Raw genomic sequence first — 23,349 nt, 5'->3', positions numbered from 1 at the left:
CAGGTTTGACTAAGGCTAGTGGGCCCTGCCTGAAGATGTGCAGTGTGGGCGGTCCAACGGTCTGTCTGCACTAACAGCATAACTCTCTGGTCAATTCTTACGTTCAAAAATGCTCTTACACCCAGCAAACCCTTCTGAGTACCCGTATTGGACTCATCTCTGGGGTACATCATCAGGAGATGGGGTGCCGAGTGGTTAGTTCTATCGACTCCTTGCCCTCCCCACCACAGTGGACTGCCTCCCTACAGAGCCAAAATAAAACCTTCCTCTCTGAAGTTGCTCCCTTCAGGAATTTTATCACAGCCACAGGAAGAGTAACTAATCTCAGCCTGGAAACCCTCCTCCCCCACCCCCCCACCCCCGGGAAGAGTCTCAGAGAGAGCTTGCTGTCCCGTGGGCAGTCTGTGGGAGATTGTCTTCACTGCTTTAGTTGATGTGGAAGACACAGTGTGTTAGGGTTTCTATTGCTATGAGAAAAACACTATGCCCAAAAGTGAATGGGGGGAAGAAAGGGTTTATTTCCTCTTATAACTCTCAGATCACACTCCATCAGGCAGAAACCCGGAGACAGGAACTGAAGCAGAAGCCATAAATGTGTGCTGATTACTGGCTTGCTCCCCATAGCTTGTTCAGGCTGTTTTCTAAAAAACCCGGGCCACTTACCCAGGGGTGGCAACACTCATGGTGATCTGGGCCCTCCCATATTGATCCATGGGTCAGGAAAATGCCCCCTAGACTTGCCTATAGGTAATCTGATTGAGGCGTTTTCTCAACTGGAAAATATCAAACTAGTGGTTCTTCTAGTTTATGTCAAATAACAAGCAAACAAACAAAACCAAAAACAAACAACCAGGGCACACAGGGGTCCCTGAAAGTAGGGACCTCATTGCCTGATTTGGGGTCCTGGACTATGTGAGAGCAGAGAAAGCCAGTTGAGCACAAAGCATGCATGCACCCACCTCTCTCTGCTCTTAGATGTGGATATAATGTGACTAGCTGCTTGGAGCTCATGCCTTGACTTGCTCTGAACAATATACTGCAATCTGGAATCGTGCATTCTAAACTCCTCCCTTATACTGATTTTTGTCAGGGTGTTTTATCACAGCCGCAGAATGGAAGTCTCAGCCTCTGGCCTTGCAGCTCCACACCCACCGGGATGCACTGAGCCTCGCCGGACAGCCTCCAGCCGATGTTCCAGGAGCACAGGAGGAGGGGTTAAGTTTGTTGCTGCTGCTGTTGCTGATAGAAGCTGTAGTCATAATTTCTGAAAATGGAAACAAGGAACGTAGCTAATACATGGATCATCTCATATAGTTACTGCCCCACCCTCTGCCCTGTAACAAGAATAGTTTTAGTAATGCTCCTTAACAAATTCCTGACTACAGTATAAAGTTAAGAACAGGGAGCTTTTATGTACGGGAAAAGTACTCCAATTTCTTCAAGAATCCAGACTTCATAAGGATTGGGACAAGTGAAGAAAATAAAATAAAAGAGAGAATTTCAGAAAGAGGAAATGGCTTCAGTCAGACGTGGAAGGCTGAGAAAGTGAAAGTCAATGTAAGGACACATGGCATGACGCTTGTCACATGCCATCCTTGTGTCTTCCCACAGCGGACCTCGCACCTTTCCCACTCACTCAGATGCAGGCGCCTCAGTGCAGCCATTCCAAATCAATTAAAGCTGTGGGGAGGGGGTGATCTGCCCCTCTGTCCAGGCTGGAGAAGGATCAGAAAATGGGTCAGGCTGGAGCAAGTTTGTGCTTTGGAGAATGGGCCACAGGACCTATTTCCACCATTTTCACTTAGAGAGTATTAAGTCTAATGGGGAAAAGCCCTTGCCCGGGTCCATGGAGGCTAATGACAGGGGTGTTGGACCCAAGCCTCCTGTCCCTGAGGAATAGGTGTACAGTTTACAAATGGTCTGTATGATGTGGGACTGGCACACAGGGCTACATCTTCACAGGGTGACTTTTGAGCTCTGAGTTTACTCTGCACCCTAAGACTCTCTCATTCTTGCTTAAATTCCCTTGCCTCGTGGATTGGAAGCCTGTGGGGGTGGTGAGTGGGGATACTAGAGAGGGAGGCACACCTAAGTTCATAGGGACTTTGGAGCAGATATAACTGAGTTCTTTCTACTTTCTTCAGGATCTAAACCAAGGGAATAAACCAAATGACAGATCCTTTCTCCCCTAACATCCACGTACAGGAAGCCCTCATAAGTGTTTGAGGATGACCGTGTTATAATATAAAAAGTGATATTTATAAAACATAATTATGAAAGATTGGTATATCCCGAGTCCTGTCATTAGAAAATATCTCCTGGCAGAACATCTTTGAATAAGTATGGAGCTGTGTGGAATGGGTACCCTCTTAGCCTGAGAGTCAAGGGATAGACTACCTACAAATGACAAGCAAGAGCACTTGGAGGGGATCTTCTCCACGGCTGAATTGAGATGAAGAAAAGAAGGAGGTTTTACCAAAGATCTGAAAGGTCAAAGGTCAGGAGGGCCCTAGGGAGGGGGCAGGAACACAGACAGGGAACTAGACACAGCTGCAAGCACCCCTTGTCAGGCTTCTCAGGTTCCCGCTGGGGTGGACTTATTGCTTCTTTTGGTCTCTGTTTTCCTAAAAGAGAGGTTAATAAAGCGAAGTAGAGAACCAGGGAAGCTGGGACCTTTTGAAGACAGGCTCTGGGGCTCACAGGGGGGAGAAGTGAGGGGCAAACTCTGTACAGACGAGCAGATGGCAGCAAGAGGGTTCGGAGGGGCAGTGAGATGACTCAGTGGGTAAAGACACATGCTGCCAGCCAAGCCGACAACATGGGTTCAGTATCCAGAACCCATACGGTGGAAGGACACAGTGAACTCCTACAAGCGGGCCTCTGACCCTCTGCACACTGAATTAATATAATATTTTGAAAAGAGAGTACAAAGAATAATTCCATTTTCAAGAGCCATCTCAGGGTATGGGAACATCCCTTAGCTGACAAGGGACAGAATTGAGTATAGACACGCTGGACACTCCCACTGAATCTCTATGCTACCAAAATGGGAGCCTCACCCATTCCTTCCTCAGCTCACGGTTCTACGTTCTACAGACTAGACAGAGAAGCTGTGGCCTAGCCCACATGGAATGGAATTTCCCCAGAGGGGCTACAGACCGTCCCCCAAGTCAAAAACCAGTCTTGTAGATCATGGTGGGGGTGGGGCAGAAAAAGAGGACCTGATTACAGAGGGTCCACAGAGTGAGAAAAGAGGGGGTGAACCCAAGAAATGAGCTACTGTTCCTCTTTGGGCTACGGCTGACATCCTTTTTTCCAACCCCAGTAGTCACTTCTCAGAGCTCCCCCTTTCTGCGGCAGCTGACGGTTGCTCAACCTTTGCCCCCTGGTTTCCGGCCTTGATACCTACATGGTTCTCCTTCCACCTCCATGACACCAGTTCCTCTTCAGGTCTTGTTTATTCACTTCTCTTCCTACAGTAGACCGTGTGCCGTGCCTAACATTCTCTCTCTCTCTCTCTCTCTCTCTCTCTCTCTCTCTCTCTCTCTCCCCCTCTCTCCCCCCTCTCTCCCCTCCCCGCAGTTTTTTAAAATATTTATTTATTTATTTATTATGTATACAATATTCTGTCTGTGTGTATGCCTGCAGGCCAGAAGAGAGAACCAGATCTCATTACAGATGATTGTGAGCCACCATGTGGTTGCTGGGAATTGAACTCAGGACCTTTGGAAGAGCAGGCAATGCTCTTAACCACTGAGCCATCTCTCCAGCCCTCCCCTCCCCCAGTTTTTTGAGACAGAGTTTCTTTGTGTAGCCTTGGTTGTCCTGGAACCAGCTCTATAGACCAGGCTTTCCACAAACTCACAGAGAACTGCCTGGCTGTCTAACATGCTCTCATGGGCTCCTCCTTGGGCATCCCCATGTTCTCCAGAAGCACTCTCACTCCTCACAGACGTGGATCACTTGCTTATGGTGGTTTCCAACCTTAACTCCTTTGGCCCTGATCAATCCTTAATTCTAGGATACCCCCACCCCTTAAGATAGCCTGCCAAGTGGGCCTTCTAGACACCTTACTTAATCCCCCAATGTAACAAACTCTTCATGGAGGGAGAGAGAGCCATGCTGGGAGACGACACTACAGCAGCTGGCCCTGCAGACCAAGCTGCTCTAAGTGCTGGTTTCTTCTGGTTTCTCATGTCCACTCTTCAGCATCAGGCAGCCAGAGGCTATCAGGCCCTCTGTCTGACTGCTCTACCTCTCTCCTGTGGTTATGCATGATTCAAAGATCCAAGGCAAGAACAAACTGACAACTCTCATGGACCTGCAAGAGACTTGGAATGGTCGTAGAGAGAGGAATGGCAGCTCATACAGAGGAGAGAGGGGGAGAAAAGGCTGGGCTATGCCAGGCAATCAGGGACCCCATAAGAGTTTGGGATTTTGGAATGCAAACCAGTGAGAGTCATGAGAAAATACAAATTTAAAAAACAAACATTTAGCCATTATGTGATAATCACATAAGAAGCATCAGAAGGAATACTGGCAGGTAGAAGCTCTAGTGGTGGGACGGTTCCAAGGCTGGACCTTCTGAGGCCATCAGATGACCTGGAGGATTCTCACTGCAGCTCTTTGCCCTGGATGTTAGTCCTATGTAGGAGGGTGCAGGAGCAGAAGAGACCAGCGGAGTCAAGACCCACTCACTTGTATAACCCAGTGGGTGATGGAAAATGGTTTGTAGGAAGTTCACCTATGGCTCTAATTGTGTGGAGATACCAGTAAGGCCTCCAGACAAAGATCTCAAGTCACAGAGGGTTGCCAGGTCAAACAAGGATGCTCAGATAAATTTGAATTTTAGACAAACAACCAGCAGTGTTTAGTATAAATCAGTCTTTAAAAGTACATGGGGGGTATGCCTGTGTTCTTAAAACCACTCACTGCTAATTGGAAACTCAGATTTAGCCAGACATCCTAAGTGTTTGTCTTCCAAGACTGACAGCCCAACAGGTAACTGACTATGCAGCTCTGAAGCTCAGGAAAGAGGAGCACAGGGGACAAGGTCAGCACGGAGGGCATGTGACATATCAGACAAATGGGGGCAGCTGTCAGTTAATGTTTGGAAGACACACAATATCTGCCACAGTAAGCATCTCATTGACTCCAGTGTTTAGTGTTTGAGAGAGGAGGAAAACATCACAAAAGCTAAGGTAGAAGAAAGGAATGACTCACCATTGAAAAAAAAATCAGACATCCAGAACTAGAGTATTCCCCAGATGGAGAAGGTCATTAGTGGTACTGGAGACTACAGTTCACTTGTATTGTGCTGGAGAGGAAAACATCACAGCCAGCTGTAGGGCCAGTGGTGGGTGTTCGCCATGTCTTCCAAAGAAAGAGCAGGTGGTAACAGGGGGAAGAGGTTGGATAGAAGAATGGCTTGATTTGATATTAGAGCTGTAAACTGGTAAATGTTAGTGGGGAGAGGAAGTTGTTAGAAAGTAAGGGAAGGGGGGGGGAGGTCCCAAGAAAGAAGAGTTAGATATAGAAGGAAAATAATAAGGTCAGACAGGGCACGCAGTGTACTTGAAGCCAGGAGGCCAAATGCAGAGGAAGGGTCCAGCAGGTTGGTTTATGGGACAATTGGCGGCGTTTCTATCTATTCTTCTATTTATTATCTGTTTTGTGATAGTGGGGATTGAATACAGGGCTTTACACATTCTAAGCTAGAGCTCTGCCACCACGTTGCACCCACCTTTTAGTTTTTTAGGAACTGGTCTCTATGCAAAGGCCAGGCTGTCCTGATAGTGGCGTGAACCACCATGGCTGGCCCACTTTATTGTTGGAAGGAGAGACTTTATCATCTGCTGAGAATCCAGATGCTGAAGGCTTAAGAACAAGAAATGGGATTTGCAAAGGCAATTACTTAAGGAGTGGAACAGATGTCCCGAGGAAGGCAGAGCAGGCTCTCCTGAGGCCCGGATCAAAGAGACCATGATGGCAACAACTGTCTCCAGCAGAAAGTCACATGGTCATGTAGCCACCATTCCAAGGAAGAGAAGACCTTGCATACCCATGTTTGGAATTGTGCCAGAGGGTGTAACAAAGAACTTGTGCTGTAGAGGAGGCTCTGAGCTATGAGACAGGAAAGTGAACAAGGGTGGGATTCAGACAGCGAGGAAGAAGGCAATGGCATTGAACCAGGAAGCTGAGGGTTAGAAGGATGTCAGGGTGAGTGACTTCAGAGCTGAGCTAGTTCTGGGTAGTAAGAAGGTCTAGAAAGTGTAATGGGAAAGAGTAGCCAAGATGCAATGGGCAGAGATGGAGGCACCAAGTACCTAAAAGGCTAGAACGTGGGCTGGGCCACTGAGGTCATCCATGATGACAGCAGAGCCTCCCTGTGTCCTCTGCGCAATCCCATCTCTCCTGACATCACCTCTCTGTTGTTCGCTGTAAGAGTTGCCATGGTGGTGGGTGGGGAAAAAAAGAGGAGGTGGTGGCTAAAGCTGGGTGTGGTCTGTAAAACATTTTCACGGGTAAAAAGATGTCATTTGTGTAAGTTTCTAATTCTTTTGAACACTCATAGGCAAGGAAGTATACATAGCTTATTATCAAGAAGCACTAAAACTAAGAATGACTTCTAAAACTCGTTTCTCTCTCGTCTAAGAACTACTACCCTAGTAATAACTCAGAATGTCGTGTCTCTCTTCCCATGCCTTGGCATCTGCCCTTGCGTCCCTTCAGCCACTCAGATTGGACAACGCAGTCTCACTTCCCACATCTAGTTACTACTAATTCTGCTTCTGTCTTTCTATTCTGTCATCTATTTCCTAACCTCTCTGCTAATCCCCCACTGGCCTCTTTGTCACTCTCAAGAGGCATAGGCAAAGGAGGTATCTCCACTAATGATTCACTCCCCAAATGACCTCCCACACCACTGCCAGTTTAACTTTCCTCAAATCCTTGTCTGCTCCAACAAGTCCACTCTTACAATTCCTCAGAGGCGCTAACAAAAAGCAGACCCCTTGATATGGTATGAAGACTTCCGCTGACCCGAGGAGGGGTATTCCCTGCCTCCACCTTCCATTCCGTCTTCTAGGTACTATGCACCAGGTACTGTGGTAGGTCATATTCCCACTGCCTCTGGGTCTTTGCCCCCACTGTCCCCTCACTCTGGGGTGCCCTTGTCCTGTTGTTCTTTGGGATCTGAGTAGCTGTGAGGTCCTTATTCTGTTGCTCTTTCCCATTCAGTAACTTGTCCTAAGGCCTGGCAGAGACAACGTTTGCTGATCTAAATTAAGAGACTGCTCCTGAGAAGTGTCAGGTGCTCTGAGACACAGCTAGTCTGGGACATGTCTCAGACCAGACACATACTCAAGAGTTATGTCCAGACCCCCCAGACACCAACCAGCTGATGTTAACTCCACTAGGGTCCCCAAGCCACTGCTTAACCAAGTCTTTTTAGCCTAGCCTTGGCATGGCTCCCTCTGTGCAGGGCCAGCAGGAGGAAAAGAACACTTAAAGCAAGCAGGGGCAGGGTGAAGAACTGCCGGTCTGCTGGAGTGACTCATGTGACAGACAGCAGGAGGTCCCCTGAGATGCACAGCAGTCTGAGGAAAGGCCTCCTCCCTATCTGGAAACAGAGACCCTTGGGACTTAGGGGTTGTAGGTTCAACAGTATGGGTGTGTCAGCAGTTGAGTGATCACCTTAAGAATTGCCACTGGGCAATTCTCTAAGTGTGGTCTCCAAGACAGCAGCTTCTGAGGCAATGTAAGGAAAAAATCTGCATACACACACACACACACACACACACACACACACACACAAACACACAGCTCTTCCCCACCTCATTTGTGTGTGTGTTTGGGGACGGGGGGGGGGGGGTCAGTATGTGAAAGGTAAAGGCATTAAAATAAAAAGCTAGAATGTATCCTAAATTCCGAGACTGAGGAAAATCCCACTAAGACTTCATTCTTCCTATCAGGAAATGGGGAATTCCCAGAAGCTCAAGGAGCAAACAAATTAAGAAGATTCCAAGGGGAGGGTTTCATTAGCAAGGGCCCTCCCCTCCTGAGGCAAGTCCCTGCTGTTCCCCTGGAAGTTGAACTGAGTGACTGCTGGGACACAGAATGCCCTTTGCAGGCTCAGTATGTCATTCAGTGCTTCTCAGTTCTTAGTGGGGAGTCCCCGCAGCCTCTCTCAGCTCCCTACAAACCAGGCTCCTCTTCCTGGCTCACTCGGAGCCTTCCATCTCCCCAACAATTTTCTCCTCTGGCTATTTTCCTTTCATTTCCCTCACCTAAACTAGAAAAAATGTTGAAGGGAGGGCCAGGGCCCTATTTTGCTTTCTCTGGACTGGTTGTGTCTCCAGAGTATCAGGGAGAGTCAGGAACACCTGGCCCATGCTCTCTGCGGCCGCCATGGGCTCTGCCTTGGGACTAGTCCCTGAACTGTTCAAGCCCATGCATGCTCCTCTGTACTCTGGGGCTGACCCTGCACAGCTCTGCTGGCTTGGCAGATATTAGTTATACACTCAAATATCCATAAAGCACTTTGCCAGGGCTGAAGAGGTACTGGTGGGAAACACGCATGCCCTGAGAGATGCCCACCTTGGTGGCGAACACAAGAAGCAAACAAGCAATTAACATAGATTTTCTGCCATGCAGAGAAAGTATAACAAGGTGAGAAGTCACGAATGAAACAGCCCTATCTTAGCAGGTTCAGGAAAAACTTAGAGGAGGTGACTTGAACAGAGACCAAAAATGGCCATGGAGTGAAGGTGATAACTTGGGGAGAGCTTTTCCAACAGAAGGATGCGCTCAGACAAGGGAGGCCATTGAGGTGAAAGGAGGGGCTACAGGAGGTTGGGGAGATGAGGTCAGAAAACCCCCAAGGCCTTTTTTATCTATCCAGGGAGCTTGTGTTTTAGTCTAAGGATCAGTTTTGAGTAGAGAAGTAACAATCTGTTTTACACTTTTGAAAGATTTCTCTGTGTGAAGAATTGCCTGCGGACGTGGAGTCAGAACAGTTAGGTCATTTCCCAGCACCACCAATGGCCATCACTCCAAACTCTGACATCCAAGAGCCTGGAACAAACCCCAGGCCTACATCCTCACCTCTCATCTTCCAATCCCATCACAGACTGTCCTGGGGCCAGCCCTAAGGAGGGATTTCACTCTAGAGCTGTCCATGATGGTCCATGTCGTTCTCAAGAAATGTGACACTGTTCCATACTAGCCAGGGCTCCTGTGAAGGGAGGGGCCCAAGGACCGTCCTCTGAATGGCCCTCCTCTCCCATTCTATCCCCTCTCTGAACTCTGCCCAGGTACCCTCTCCTCCCTCACTGGCATCTGCTGCCATGCTTCCTCCTACCTCCAGCGCAGGCGCACACCCCCCATCAGTTAAGTCGCTTTGTTCAGCAGTTGAGTGGGGATCCACTCTGGGCACTCCTCTGACATCTGCTCAGCGAAGGTGAAGAGACCACAGACTTCCAGAGGGAAGACAGAAAAACGTCTCAGAAAAGTTTATGATCTGGTGTTTTGAAGTTGTAGATGAAACAGGACAAGGGAGAAAGGGCCAACTCTGGCCAGGAACCTGAATTACTAGATGCTCCTCAGCCTCAGACCCCAGGGTCCACTGACCCCTTGCTCTCCCTAGCTACCAATCCCTCAGATGTCACTAGGAATTTAGTGGGTCTCCGACTTAACTCTTCTTGCTCTCTTTCTTTATCTTTTCTAGTACTGTTTGTTTTGGGGTGGGGTGGGGTGAGAGGAGTACTAGAGAATCAACATAGGACCTTATCCACACTAAGTAAATTCTCTACCACTGAGCTGTATTCTCACCTCATTAACTAATCTCTTAATTCCCAAACCTGCTCCTCTAATCCTTAGTCTACACAATTGCCCATGATAGTAAACTCTATGTGGCCCTAGTTGTTCTCACTCTCCTGGGGACCCCTGGTAATCAGTGTCACTCATAAACATTCCCTTAAAGTGGTATTAAACCTCTACTCTCTCTGGGCCAGGCCCTTCGCCCTATCATAATGACCGCGGAAGGCCAGCGTCTCTTCACTAATGAGTCTCTGATAGCTCTCCAGTCACAAACACAATCATTCAGAGAAAGCTGAGTTACAAAAAGCAGGATGCTTGGAAGAACTGGGCACAGTGAAATGGGAGAGGTTCTCACCTCAGAGACCTGGACACTTGTCCCGGACTGGCCCTCAGGCAGCTCAAACAGATACTTCCAAGTTTGAGCTCACTATGTCCTGCCCCAGGACCTGCTTTCTCCATAAAAGGCCTGTTTGATCGAAAACCAGGAAGCCATGCCTGTGCCTCCTCACCACCCACCCCAGCACCCACCAGTCCTCTTCACTGGAAAGTGCCTGGGTCTTTCCTCTCTGTCTCGGCTCCCCCACATCGCTGGATTAAAGCACCATCCCTCCATATCCATCATTTCCCTTCCAGTCCTCTCCCTGCTGTGCTCTATGCTCCAGTTACTCCAGAATTGTCAACGTGTAAACCTACTCATTTCAAGTCGCTGCTACCAGTTCCTCACTGGCTTCTTGTAACTCTTAGGAGAGCTTACTAGCCACAAAGGCCCACAAGGTAACCCAATCTCCCACCACCCAGTTTATACCTTCTACTCCAGGCTGTAACAGTCCTTCAGTTCCTAGAATGCACTGTGCTTCCTACTTTCTGTTTCCTCCAGTCAACACCCTTGCTGCCTCCTCCCCACCCCAGCTCCCTTGCCTCCCCAAGCTCTACCCATGCCCCAAGAGCTCAGCTGAGGTATTCCTTCCTCCAGTCATCCTTCTTGATCTCTCTAGGCCAGGGAAGGTATTCCTCCCATGACAGCACCCCGAGTCACCCTGAGATACTAGCTCCCTTGCAGTGTGTGTGTGTGTCAGCTCCTCAGGCTGACAGCTCTAAGAGTGTTTGCCTAGCGTGAATTAAGCAGGAACTTCAGAGTAAGGCGTAGGGCTGGCACACACAAGCTCAATGGCCTCCCCCTTCCCCGGAAATAAAGCCTCAAATTTATGATTCTCCTGTCTCAACCCCCTCAGTACCGAGATGGCAGGCATATTTCATCACGTCTGACCAATAAATATTTTTCCAATAGATGAATGGGTGAACCCTGGGAGCATCTGGAAAGGAAGAGGCATTCCAGAGTAGGAAGCAATGCAAAAAGGGGGTCCGATAAAGGCTCAAGCGTGGGGATGGCCATGTGTCACATTCAAAGTGCAAGAGGCCAGTCTATTGGGGCAAATGTCATAAGGAGAGTAGAGAGTAATGAGGACAGATGTTAGAGCCAAGCTAAGACATGAGCACTTTATGGCAGAGGCGTTACTGAGCATCAAAGCCAGGATGCGGCTGGCACAGACATGTGTAAGGACATCATGCTACAGCAGCTTACAGTCTGACTTGTTTGAGGAGAGAGGAGAAACTTGGAGGGTATCCCCACTCTTGAGGGTCAGCAGAGGGCCTGTTCAGAACTCCTTCAACCAGACCTTTCACCTTCCTGGCCCTTCTAGGGGTGGGAGGAAGGCAAGCTCCTCTTGCCAGCACTTGCTCCTCAACTGGACAGAGACAGATTGCCCTTCCTGATGACTCACCCTGGAAGGCTCAGCTCCCAGCAGAATGGCATTGTTGACAGGAAGAGGGGCCAGACTTTCCCTCCTCCAGCCTACTTGCTGGACCCCAAGACAACATAGTGTGTGGAGTAGAGAACACACCTACATCATGTCAGCCGTCTACAGGCTTGGACCCACCGTGCCACGTGTCCCCTGGCTTAACAGTTGTCGGTGACTCAGGCAGCCGTAGAAACTCTCAAGAAGTATGATGCAAGGACATGAAGAAGAGAGGCAGCACCACTTCTCTCTATTCTCAGGCGAGGGAACAAGGCAGATACACCGGGCAACAGGAGTTGTGAGAGCCATATTTAGAAGGGTGCGAGAGCCAGTGCGTGGCTCTTAACTGGGGACAGCATCTGGTGAGGCTTCTTTAGAAGTGAGACATGAAGAAAAGGAAAAGGGACATAGACCCCCAGAAGAGTTTGGGCCAGGCCCAGTTCAAAAAAGCTGTCACTCTGATGTGGGAACTGCAAGAATTACCTCGACAGGCTGGCTACAGCTCCAACAGTCGTTAGAATCTAGAATGTGTTCTCTATAGAAGAGCTATGTCACACGGGTGGCCTTCCTGGGCTAGGTGAGCCTGGAAGTCTGCTGGAGCAGGAAACGTAAAATAAAAAGAGAAGGCTGCAGACCCGAGAGACAAGGAAGAAGGGAGCTTAGAGCATTTGCAGGGCTCAGCATCCGCATGCATCTTCTCAATCAAGGAGAGATTAGCAAATGCTGAAACAAAGGACAACAGTAAATGGCAGGAAGGGAAGAGAAGACCTTGCCTTAAGGAAGTAGTTAGCTGGCCTTAGCAAGCCTAGGACTTAAAGACAGAGGTGAGACATGGAAATGAGTCCTTATCTGGGCTGATGGCTGAGACACTGAGAAAAAGAAAGATCCTAGGAGAAGGGCTAGGGTCAAGAGGAAGGAAAAAGCACTTCCTCCCACAGTCACCTCCGTGTACCCTGATGCACAAGATCCCAGGGAACTGGGCTTCCTTCCTGTCCATGGCTCTTCCTCCTTGCTCCCTTCTCCCAAGCATTCCTCCGGGTTCTGTCGCACCACGGCTGCTGGTGCAGAGCTGGGCTGAGGGCACAAATGAGAAGCAGACTAGTTTGTTCTCTGCCTGGAATCCTCTTTTGGCAATAGCCTCAGAGCTGGCTTCGTCTGGTCTTAGCTTACATGTCACACCCTCCAAGAGGCCTTCTCTGACTTCTTTGATTTAGCTGGTCCTGGCGTCTCTATTGTTTGATTTCCACATAGCACTTACTGCTACCTGGTATTTTTCTCTCTCTGTTTTGTCAAACTTGAGAATTGTGAGGAGAAAGACCAAAGATTGTTCAACAGAAGCAAGCTCAGTTTGGGGGTGTACCCAGGACTGATCTGTACAGAAAAAAAAGTCCCTGATTGTCCTGTGCAGGTTAGGATTTCAGTTTGTAGTTGAAGAATAAGTTCCTGCTTGCTCTGTTAAGTCCTTGCAAGTTAAGATTTCTACTTGTAATTAAGAATAAATTCCTGTCTCTTAGATTTGATATAAACTGCAAAACATGTTTTCAAACCTACACTAAATTAGTGATCCATTCACATGATGCAAATCCTTACCCTTGTTCCTTTCCTTTCATTGTATTTTTCTAACAATGTTGGCCAGCCAGCTCTTTCATCCCTGTGAACACTTAATCTCTCTTATAAAAGGGACCTACCTCGAAAAGCTGTCAGGGGCTGCTCTCTAACCCGACTTAAAGAGAGGCAGTCGCACTGGCCAGTCCCGGGTGCATCCCAAAATATAGCTTGCTTCAACTGGACAATTGTGCTTTGGTGTTTCTCCTCATGATTCTCAGGTTTAACAGTTTTCACATTTGGTTTTGTTTGTGTCTTCATGCATAATAGACACTCCTCGAGAACAGGGACCTTGCCTGTGTCATACACAGTCGTAGTGGCTATATTCACAGCACACAGAGCAATGCCTGGTTCCAAGCAGGCGCTCACATGTTAGTTTATTTGTGAGTAGTAACTGCTAGCATTTGTTGAGCACTCACCACATGCCAAGCACTTTGTTCATGTGTGACCTCAAGAGTCAGCAAACTGAGGGTTTCAAGGCAAATATGGTTCTCTGAAAGGTTTTACAAATATACCTTAATGGAGCACACCCCTTCATGCCTGTGCTGTCTGCAGTTGCTTCTGCGATGCAATGATAAAACTGAGTAGTTGTTACAAGGGCAGCATGGCCAAAAAGCTAAAAACATTTACAGCAGCCTGGCACTTTGCAGAAAAGGCCTGCTGGCCCTGTGTAAACTCACACAATCCCCTTCAGCACCCCTGAGGTCAGGCTGTTATTGATGCCATTTTACAAATAAGGCGACCTAGTCACAGAGAGCATGGAACAGAACACAGAGCTAGTAAGTGCGCAGGTGGGAATTGAACCCAGGCAGTTTTGACTAGGCTCCTTGCTAGCTACAGTGTTTCATAAGTTTTCTAGGAATGGAGAGGGGAGAAGAGAATTAAGCTTATCTTAGAATTCTGGAAGTAACATATAAAAAGAAGAAAATGGAGGGAAAAAAACTATGGCAACAGAGTTCTTAGGACTACATGCGATCAGAATATTTTTTATTGTTCTGGGTCTTTGTTGTTATTTGGGTATTGTTTGTTTGTTTGTTCACAGGACTTTGTTATATAACCCAGGCTGGCCTCAAACTCCCATATCCCCTGCCTCAGTCCCCCTAGAGACAGGATGGCTGGTGGCTTCCTCCACACCTGAGTTTGGGCCACTGCTTTGTTTCATTAGGGTTTTAGCTAGTATGTTTGTTTTAACAAGTACTAGGGATCGAACCCAAGGATTTACACAGGCTATTCAAAAGTGGTCTACCATTGAGCTGCATCCCCCAGCTACTGGAGAATTTTTGTGAGGCTTGACCCTACTCTGAGACCCAAACCTCTCAGAGTCTGTCTGCTGGAGCAGAAGTCCCACCCCTAAACATAAATAGAAGTACTCTCTTCCTCTCACAGGGAAGATGAAGTGCCAAGTATCCTCCACTTAGGACTTGGGATGCCAATGTTTTTCTTAAACCCTCAACGCCTGGTCTGGCCTGCCTACATAACAAACAAGGCTCTAGTGGTCTCTGGTGTGCAGTTGATGTACTATTTTTAAAATTGTTTTGGTAGCTACACACACACACACACACACACACACACACACACACACACACAGGCTTCTAGAAGCCTCACTGTTTGAACATGTTTGAGAACTTTTCATTCCTCTGATGTTGAAATGTGGATGCAGTTCAACTCTGTGGTTAAAGAAACCCAGAATTAGAGAATCGGTGGATAAATTGCAGTCTTAGAAACACAGCCCCACACAGAAAGTCTCTCAGAACGGCTGAAGGTTTCTCATGATCTTAAAAAATGCAAGGAAAAGGGCTAGGAGAGGATGAGGCAACTGGAGAGGGAGCTGAGCCTGGGATGACCATTGAGGTGGAGAGTTCTGGAAGGTTTAAGAGAGCAGGAAGCAGGGGGAAGCACCTTCCCTGGTTCCTGGCTTTGAAGGCTGCTTTAAGATTTACCAAGCACTTACACAGTCCATGAAACATTTCCTCATGACAAGGTCTTGAAGGAGAATCATTCCTATCCCTTCAATGATGTTACACAATTGGGTGAAAGTCACAGTTAGGGACAACAGATAGACTCCTTGATCCTTTGGAGCAATCTCTGAGGACTCTTTCAGAGGCCTGACCCAGGGACATCAGGTGGGAGCTTAGCTCCCTTTCATTCTCTGCTATGTCTTAGTGCCCCAAACCTGGCCCAGAGTAGGTCCTCAGTAGGCACATATGCAGGAAAACAAAATGCTATCTTCTGTTCGAGAAATGTCCCTAGCCTGGTGGAGGAGTGGAACAGGTACAGACAGCTAAAATAAGCTAAGCCAGGAGAAGCTACAAATGCCTCAGGGTACCAACAAAGGCACTGCCATGGCAGCTGAGAGCCTTCCATTAGGTTGTCTCCACATATGGGGAAGGAGGCACGGGAGCACATGCATGGCCACCCTCGGCCACCTCCATGTTTCCTCCAGCCGTCTGTCTTATGCTCAGTCACACTGAACCCTGTTCCTGTTGCCCCTTGTTTCTGTTGCTCACTCTCCCAGCCTTTTTCTTTTTCCTTGGTTTACTCAGTACTAGAAACTTCCATTGTAGGGCAATGATGGTGCACACCTTTGATCCAAGCACTCGGGAGGCAGAGGCAGGTGGATCTCTCCTGGTCTACATAGTGAGTTCCAGGACAGCAGGGCTGTTTCACAGAGAAAGCATAGCTCAGAAAAAAAAAAATGAGACACTTCCATTGCAAGCTGTCCCTTTTCCCCCCACCCCCTTAATGATGGAGTGCAGTAATTAACTGTTTGCTTGCCTAAATGCCTGTAGTCCCACAGGACTGTAACCTTCTTGACAGTAGACTGGCTATCTTTATATTTGAGAGATTCCAGCAATTAACCTTAAGTAAATTTCAGCCAAGACATAGTAAACATTTAGTGAGGCTATAGCCAATGGGCAAATATCCAACTTAATGAGGTCCAAGGATATTGCAATAGAAGAAAGGGCTGCAGCTGAAGGTTGGGACCACCCTAAAAGTGCCAGCCCTGGTGAGAGTGTGAAGGTGTGCTTGGAAGTGCTGACTAATAGGGTGACTGTCACCTGAGGGCTATCAGGGAGCAAAGGCACATAAGAGAGAGGGAGGAGGATGGCTTTCCAGGTCCCTAGCGCCTTTGGAGGAGGTTGCCCATGCTACCCAGGTTCAGCTTAAAAACTGGGTCACAGACAAGTGTGAGTTTCTGGCACACAGGTTTGGTATTCTGCCATAATTTACGACTTCACCCAAGTGGTATTGTGCCTGTGAGAAGCACGTGGCCCTACAGGCCGCAGTGAGATGGCCAGAGCTCTACACTGAAGCCAGGGAAGAGGAAAGGTCATCTCCAGCATTTGGAAATGACTTGAGTTCTTGGGCTCCATTCACATGTCTACTTGACAAAACCTCACTAAGTATCAGATACTTAGCTGCCTGGGGGAATAGAGAGATTGCTCAGTCAGTGAAGCACCAGTCACGCCTCCCCATAGTTTCTGAGCCAGAATCTAAGGACACTGTCCTATTCTCAAAAATATTTACCAAATGAATGACTGGATCTGATCCTGCCCATGACTTCCTGGCATTCTGCATGTACAGTCAGATTTCACATGGATGGTCTGTGGGTGCAATTAATAGTGCTGATATGGCCTCTTACCCACTTTCTCTATCTCACCCACTAGCACCAATTATTCCAGGGAGCTGGCATTACTTAGAGCCCACCACACGGCCATCACCATCTCTGACTTCTGTGCGCACACTACTGTCTCTCTAGGAATTCTTGCTTCCTACTTCCATGCCTGGATCACATTTGCCTTCCATGAACCTGCAGGATCTCCTCCTCAAAAAGCATTTCTCTCCCTCTCCCCACTCAAGCACCTCTCACTGTGTGAGAACAATGTAGTGTAAGGTGGCCTCCTCCACTGGGAGCTGTATGGAAGTTAGGATGGCTCTGGATTTTTCTCCTAGTGTGTATAGGGCCTTGCAATGCTTACTCAAGAAATACTTGCTAAGTGAATGCTGTGGGTGACACAGGGAGACCAACCACCAGCGGTTCCAAAAGTTCACTCTGACAGTCACAGTTCTCTCTTGCAAAAAGGAGTGCTGCCCTTTGGGGCCACAAAGTACCCAAGCTGACATGAGTCTATACTAGAGAAGCTCTCCAAACTCAGCTCTGGGAAGGTCTCCTCTTTGAAGCTGGAGTTTTATGTTTTAACTTTTAAAACTAGGCGTATGATCTATAATTTTATTTTTAAAACTCTAGGAAGAACAGAAATATGATTTCTATTGTTGTGTTCTAAAAATACATCCTCTAATCTCTCGTTTGCTTCATAATAAGCTAGTTTTGGCATGATACTTTCTTTACAAAAGTGAACTCACAATTTAATGAAATAGCACTTTATGAGCCGTAAGGGAAGCAGATATCTAACCTCAGCTGGGGCGAAGGGAAGGGAGCAGGTCCTCGAGAGGCTGTCCCAGCTCTAGAGAAGGCCCAGGGCCAGGCAGGGCTTGGGGCCTCGGAACTCCTAGAGTTTTAGTATTTCAAGAAAGTTGGTGCCAGAGGCCAGGTGTCAAGCATCCTCAGTCAATCAGGAAATACTTACTGAGCGACTCCATCGTGGAGAGTGGTGGCAGAGGGAAATACAGCACATGTGCACCCCTCGTTTGCTTCCGCGGTGCAGACTTTTGGACTGCACCATCGCCATGATTTCAAGGAAAACCTGTAGCTAGCAATCCCTGAGACCCAAGTCTTCAACAGGGGCTCTGCTATGCATCGTTTTGACTTTCTATCACACTCTGAGTCAAGCTGTACAGGTTCTACCTAATGAATGAGGAACCTGAAGGTCGAAAGGGTTTCCCACATTATCCCTGGCCTCACATCTAGGAAACAGCAGATCTGGGATCTTCAAGTAGATAGCTCTGGCTTCAGAGAACACTAGTGCATGGCTTCTAAGGTTACAGAACATTTTGGGGGTAAATTTTCAATTTTACCTAATCATTAATCATATGAGATTCAGATTATGATGATCCTCATTTCACACATTAAAAAACCAAAACAAAACAAAATCCCTGAGGCTTGGAAGGTTTAACTCATCAAATGTCCCTAAGAGTAAGTCGATAAAGTTAAGATTTAAGCTGAAGCCAAATCCTCAGTTCCTGCTGCTACAGTCTAGAAGGGACTAGATTATCCACCCTGGGACCCCCAGCTACTTCTAGATCAGAGTGCTATGATGAATTCCAGAAGAAACTTAATTCCAAGAGTATAGTTCTCACCTAGCCGTCCCAAAGGCCTGCAGACTATGCAAAGGGTTCTGCCTGGACTTTGCCTCAGGCCTCTGTCCTGGGAGAAGAGGCTGCTCTAGAGTGAATGGCTTGTTGTTCTAGTGGCCAGTAGCCCAGAGCTGAATGCCAGCATGGAAAGGAGGAGTGAGAACTGTTTGGGGCTCCAGCAATCAGGAGGCTTTCTGATGAATGGACAAAATGGTGGTTTTGGGTCTTGCGGGTCCAGTGTGGTTAGGAGAAATGAGAAGGTTCTCAAGAAACGAAAGCGTTCTGCTCCTGTCAGCAACTCTCCACCAAGGGGTGGGACAGAAACCTTTCCTCCACTGATCTTGATTGCAGGAGTAAGGCCCTGGGTCCCCACATGAGAGCCGGAAGTGGCACTGTTGACTATGCCCTGCCTTCATATGTCAGTCCCCAGTACTCCCTGGTGCCGCCACTCTAGAGTCCTCCTTTAAGGGGAGCCCGGGGTGACCCTGCTTAGACAGCAGCTGTTGTACCCTTTTAGCCTTTTCAACCTGTGAGTAATGACAGCTCTGCCTTGCTGGGCTTACTATAGCCCCAGGGATACTGGGACATTGTGCAGATAGCTCAGCAGCTTCCTAAGGAAGGTGCTATTGGTTATCCTCACTGTATAAATGGGGGTACTGGGTCAGAGAAAGGACACACACAGTCAGGACCGTGCACAGAGCTAACACAAGGTGAGATTATAACCCAGGCACGCTGACAGCATAGCTAATGGTCTCCCCTGTCATATCCACATCTGAGCAATGCCATGACATTTCCTTCTCCCCCCAGGGAGAGATGCCCAGCACCAGCAAACAGCAAGGAGGTTTTTGTTGTTGTTGTTGTTGTTGTTGTTGTTTTCAGCTGGCTGAAGGCCTAAGGGCTGGCTGGCCAGGGAAACCACGGAGATGAGCAGGTTAGAATGTGAATCTCCTAGCCCTCATATGGGCCAATCCTAGGAAGGTGTCTTCTATCTCTTATTTCCCCAGCTACTCTCAGCCCAGCTTCACATTGGGGAATCCTCTTCTTGATTTAACAAACCAGCTTAGGAGAGCCAAGGCAAGGAAATCATATAAACAGAAAACAGATGTGTGCCTCTGGCTATATCTAGACTTCAACTCTTCCAATTCTCAGTCTCTGCTCTGTTATGGGTTTCTGGTTATACTGGGTAACTCTGGACACTGGGACCTTTTTCCACTCTCATTGCCTTTTGACACGTCTGTCCTGAGTAGCCTGTCAGCTGGAAGGGCATACAATTCACCTGGCCCGAACAAGCACAGGCCAGCTCTCAGCCCGCACTCAGAAATGTTTATTGCATTAGCAGACAACAAGTTCCTTATGTCCTCATTCCAGGTAATTCTCCGCTTCATTTGCTCCGAGGCCACACAAGGCCAAAGGTTTGAAGCAAGCTCGGTGCATGGCCTAGACACCAGAAAACATGCCTTCTTCTTGATGATCCTCTTTTTCCAAAGAAGGTTAGAAACTTTCGAGAAGGTTCCTCTGTTGGAGTTTTTTACTTTAAGCTATGAGGAGGGCACTAGATAAGCCAAAATTGAACTGTGGTTAAACTGTGTCTTAATTTTTGGTTAGAGTCACCAGCTCTAAGGAGTTCTGGAGACAAAGCCATGGGTAGGAACCTGGAGCCTGGAGAGGCAGCTGGGCTGCTGAGAAGACAGGCCTTTTAGCAGAGGCTGGCAAGTCTCCTGCAGCATGAGCCTGGAAGCCAGCATGATTTTCACCGTTCCAGTAATGATAGACACAAAGGACAGTTGGTTTCTTCGCAGTGGGGAGAGATGGGCTAGGCAAATATTGGTAGCCTCCCCAGATATTAACTACTGGCTCTTGGCAATTTTCAAATCCAAAGTCTACACTGTAGCCCTAAGCACCAGAAAGTTGGAAGCTACCATTCCCATTTAAGTGACAGAGAAACTTGGTCCCAAGTGTCCCTCCATTATGGCTGCTCTGCCACCCTTCCTGCTAACCTCTCCTATGAAAATAGGAGATGCCATTTAAAGGGCAGCTGGTAGCACAATAGTCCATGTGGGAGCCTCCACTTTCCTAACGTGGTTAACCTGGTGTGTGTGTGTTTGTGTGTGTGTGTGTGTGTGTAGGGGGTGCCTAGCACACTCCGACTTTCATGTAGTACTTTGCCAAGAACACTGAGACACAGAACAGCATTGCATAACCCTAGGCTCTAATACCTACTCTGGTCCACTTCCATGGGCACATTTTTGTAGAAAAGAGGAGAGAGAAGAGAGATGCAGAGATTGGGGGTGGGGTGGGAAATACCCTCTATGACAGAAGTCAATTCACTAGGAAGATTTCCAGAGGAAACTGCCTGACAAATAGTTTAGAACCATCTACAGACGAGGTTTCCTCCCATTTCCTGCCATCCATCTCCATCTCTCTTTTCATTCACCCTCCCTTCCCTTGACTCATTTCTCTAGCAAGGAGGGTCTCTCCCAAATTCCCTCTGCCCTCCCCCAGAGTCATCTGAGTGCTGCCTCCCTGGTGATGCTGCATTTTGGAAATCACGGAACTCCAGATTTCAGATAGTGCCAAATTCCTCTGTCCCTCCCTGAGGACCTGGCTCCGGACATGACTTCCCCAGGAGTCAGCAAGGAAGAGTGCAGATGATCAGATCACCCCAGACTCTACCCCCAGCGGCCCCATCCCAGACCACAGTAATTCTTGTGTGGCTCTGGAAGAGGCAGCTTGGCTTGTCTGGGTCTCCATTTCCTTATCTAAAAAGGATCAATTCTGCGATTCCATCACTTCCCTTGCATGCATGGGCTTCTGCTGGCCCATCTGGACCCACAGGACAGACTCCTAAGGTTCGACACTGAAACCCAGGCAAGACTCCAAGCAGTCAGGCAGAGGAGGAGGTACTAGAACCAGTCCCTTTGGGTGGTCAGAGAAGACCATTTGGAGCAGCCACTTCAAACACATCGTTAGCTCATTCTTGACTACACTTGACTTGCTTATGCACGGAGACAAAGCTTGTCTGGCCACCAGAAGCACAACATCTTATTTTAAAACAAGACAGATAAGGTAGCCCGAAGTCCTCCTGTGGAAGTATAGTTCATCCCTCGACAAGTCCACAGGAACAGAGATCTTGGCATTGTCTTTGAGCAAATGAGCAAAGAAGAACAGAAAAGAGATGAGATTTGCCTAAAGTTCCACAGAAGGTGAGTGGTAGAGGCGGGAGACAATTCTGCATTGAGATTTCCAAGTCCACAACACCATTGTTGTGTCATTGCCTGAGAATAAAAAATAGTAATAAAATGGAAGCTGGTGAGATGGTTTGTGGTTAAAGAGGTCTGCTGCCAAGCCTAGTGACCATAATTCAATCCCTGGCACCTGCATGGTGGAAAGAGAGACCCAACTTCCACTATCTGTCCTCCGACTCTCCCACAAATGTACACACACACACACACACACACACACTGCATAATCTCTTTCAGTTCACACCTCGATAAAAGGGAAATCAATGGTTCCATTTTATAGGTATTGAGACCAAAAACCAAAATGTGTATCTATAGTCACACAGCCAAAAACTGGGCAGAGATGTCAAGGGCAAATAGCTTTTAAGTGGTGGAGTAAGGTTCAAACCCTACTATGTGAAGGGTTTCGGTAGAGTAGGGAAGGGGATTCCACACCTTGTACTAACATGGTGGATGACTGAGCTTGTCCTTATGCTGAGGCAGAAGAGGCACACACTCTTCCAGAATCAGCTTAGCTCTAACTCCAAGCTTCATGAGCCTGGGCAGAACCTAGTTCATAAGGGAGGATGTAACCAGTAAAAACTGACCCTCTTCTCAACCACTCTGCAGGCTTATCATGCTTACACGACTTCTTCTAGCTTCTTGTCAATCTTAAGAACTGAGGTTAAATCTTTATTATTCTTTGGTTATTATTATTATTAAGACCTCTTAAAAGAACATTCCCTCAATCCTTGACCATATCTCCTATGGCTGAATGCTGCCGCTGCATTCCTCCGGGAGGTCCTGAGTACCAGTCCCTACCTCAGCCCCTCAGCTTCCAATGGCTCACAAACCCATGACAAGGAGTAGGGACCACATCATCATGTTCACTGTTACACCTCTAGGGTCCAGCATGTGACCTGTTTTGCAGTAGCAGTGAACATTTGTCAAATGACTTACTCCTTCATTCCATCTGCCCAGTTAACTGAATTCCTATTATGTGCTAGGACTGTCAGTTCAGAGGTAAGTGAAATGGAGTGCCACCTAGAGGAAGTCTCCATCTCAGGATGCAGGATAAACGTAACCACGAGTATCACCTGAAATACCGCAGTGCTTCTCAACCTTCTTTAAAACAGTTGTGGTGACCCCAATCTATAAAACTATTCCATTGCTACTTCATAATATAATTTTGCTATTGTTATGAATCATAATGTAAATATCTGATATGCAAGGTATCTGATATGATCTGACCACCCTCCAAGGGACTAGCGACCCACTGGTTTAAAGTAATGTAGAGAATGAATGAATGAATGAATGAATGCCAACTTATGGGGAATGAGTGGGTTGAGTCCAGTGGGAACACAGGAAAAAAGAATTATCCATCAGCCAGGGGCATCCCAGAAAGCTTTGCTGGAGGAGGACGAGATGTTATTATAACACCTTAAGATTGATGGGGCAAAGAAGCCTTCATGTCAGTGGAACCAGCCTGAGCAAAGGCATATGAGAATAAAATCATTGCTTGAAGCTAGAGGAATATGTAGGCCAAGTGACAAAAAATGCCTCTTTGAGACCAGGCCACTCATCAGAGATAGGGGTAGATATGGAGGGATCGAAACACACTGAGTCAATAATGAATAGAAGGAAAAAGATCCTGA

At 47.6% G+C, this 23,349-nt stretch overlaps 1 long non-coding RNA gene across 1 annotated transcript in view; it reads right to left on the bottom strand.

Annotated features, from left to right (window-relative positions):
• Positions 1–400: 400 nt before the first annotated feature.
• Positions 401–23,349, bottom strand: part of LOC119801392 — an 86,789-nt gene continuing 63,840 nt past the window's right edge. Inside the window, exon 3 of the long non-coding RNA XR_005283178.1 lies at positions 401–1,264. This is a non-coding gene — a long non-coding RNA (uncharacterized LOC119801392). The remainder of the gene's footprint in view (positions 1,265–23,349) is intronic.

This window comes from Arvicola amphibius, chromosome 14, assembly GCF_903992535.2.
Source record: "Arvicola amphibius chromosome 14, mArvAmp1.2, whole genome shotgun sequence".
In the NCBI taxonomy this organism is placed as follows: domain Eukaryota; kingdom Metazoa; phylum Chordata; class Mammalia; order Rodentia; family Cricetidae; genus Arvicola; species Arvicola amphibius.
This window is presented reverse-complemented; position numbering and strand designations above follow the sequence as displayed.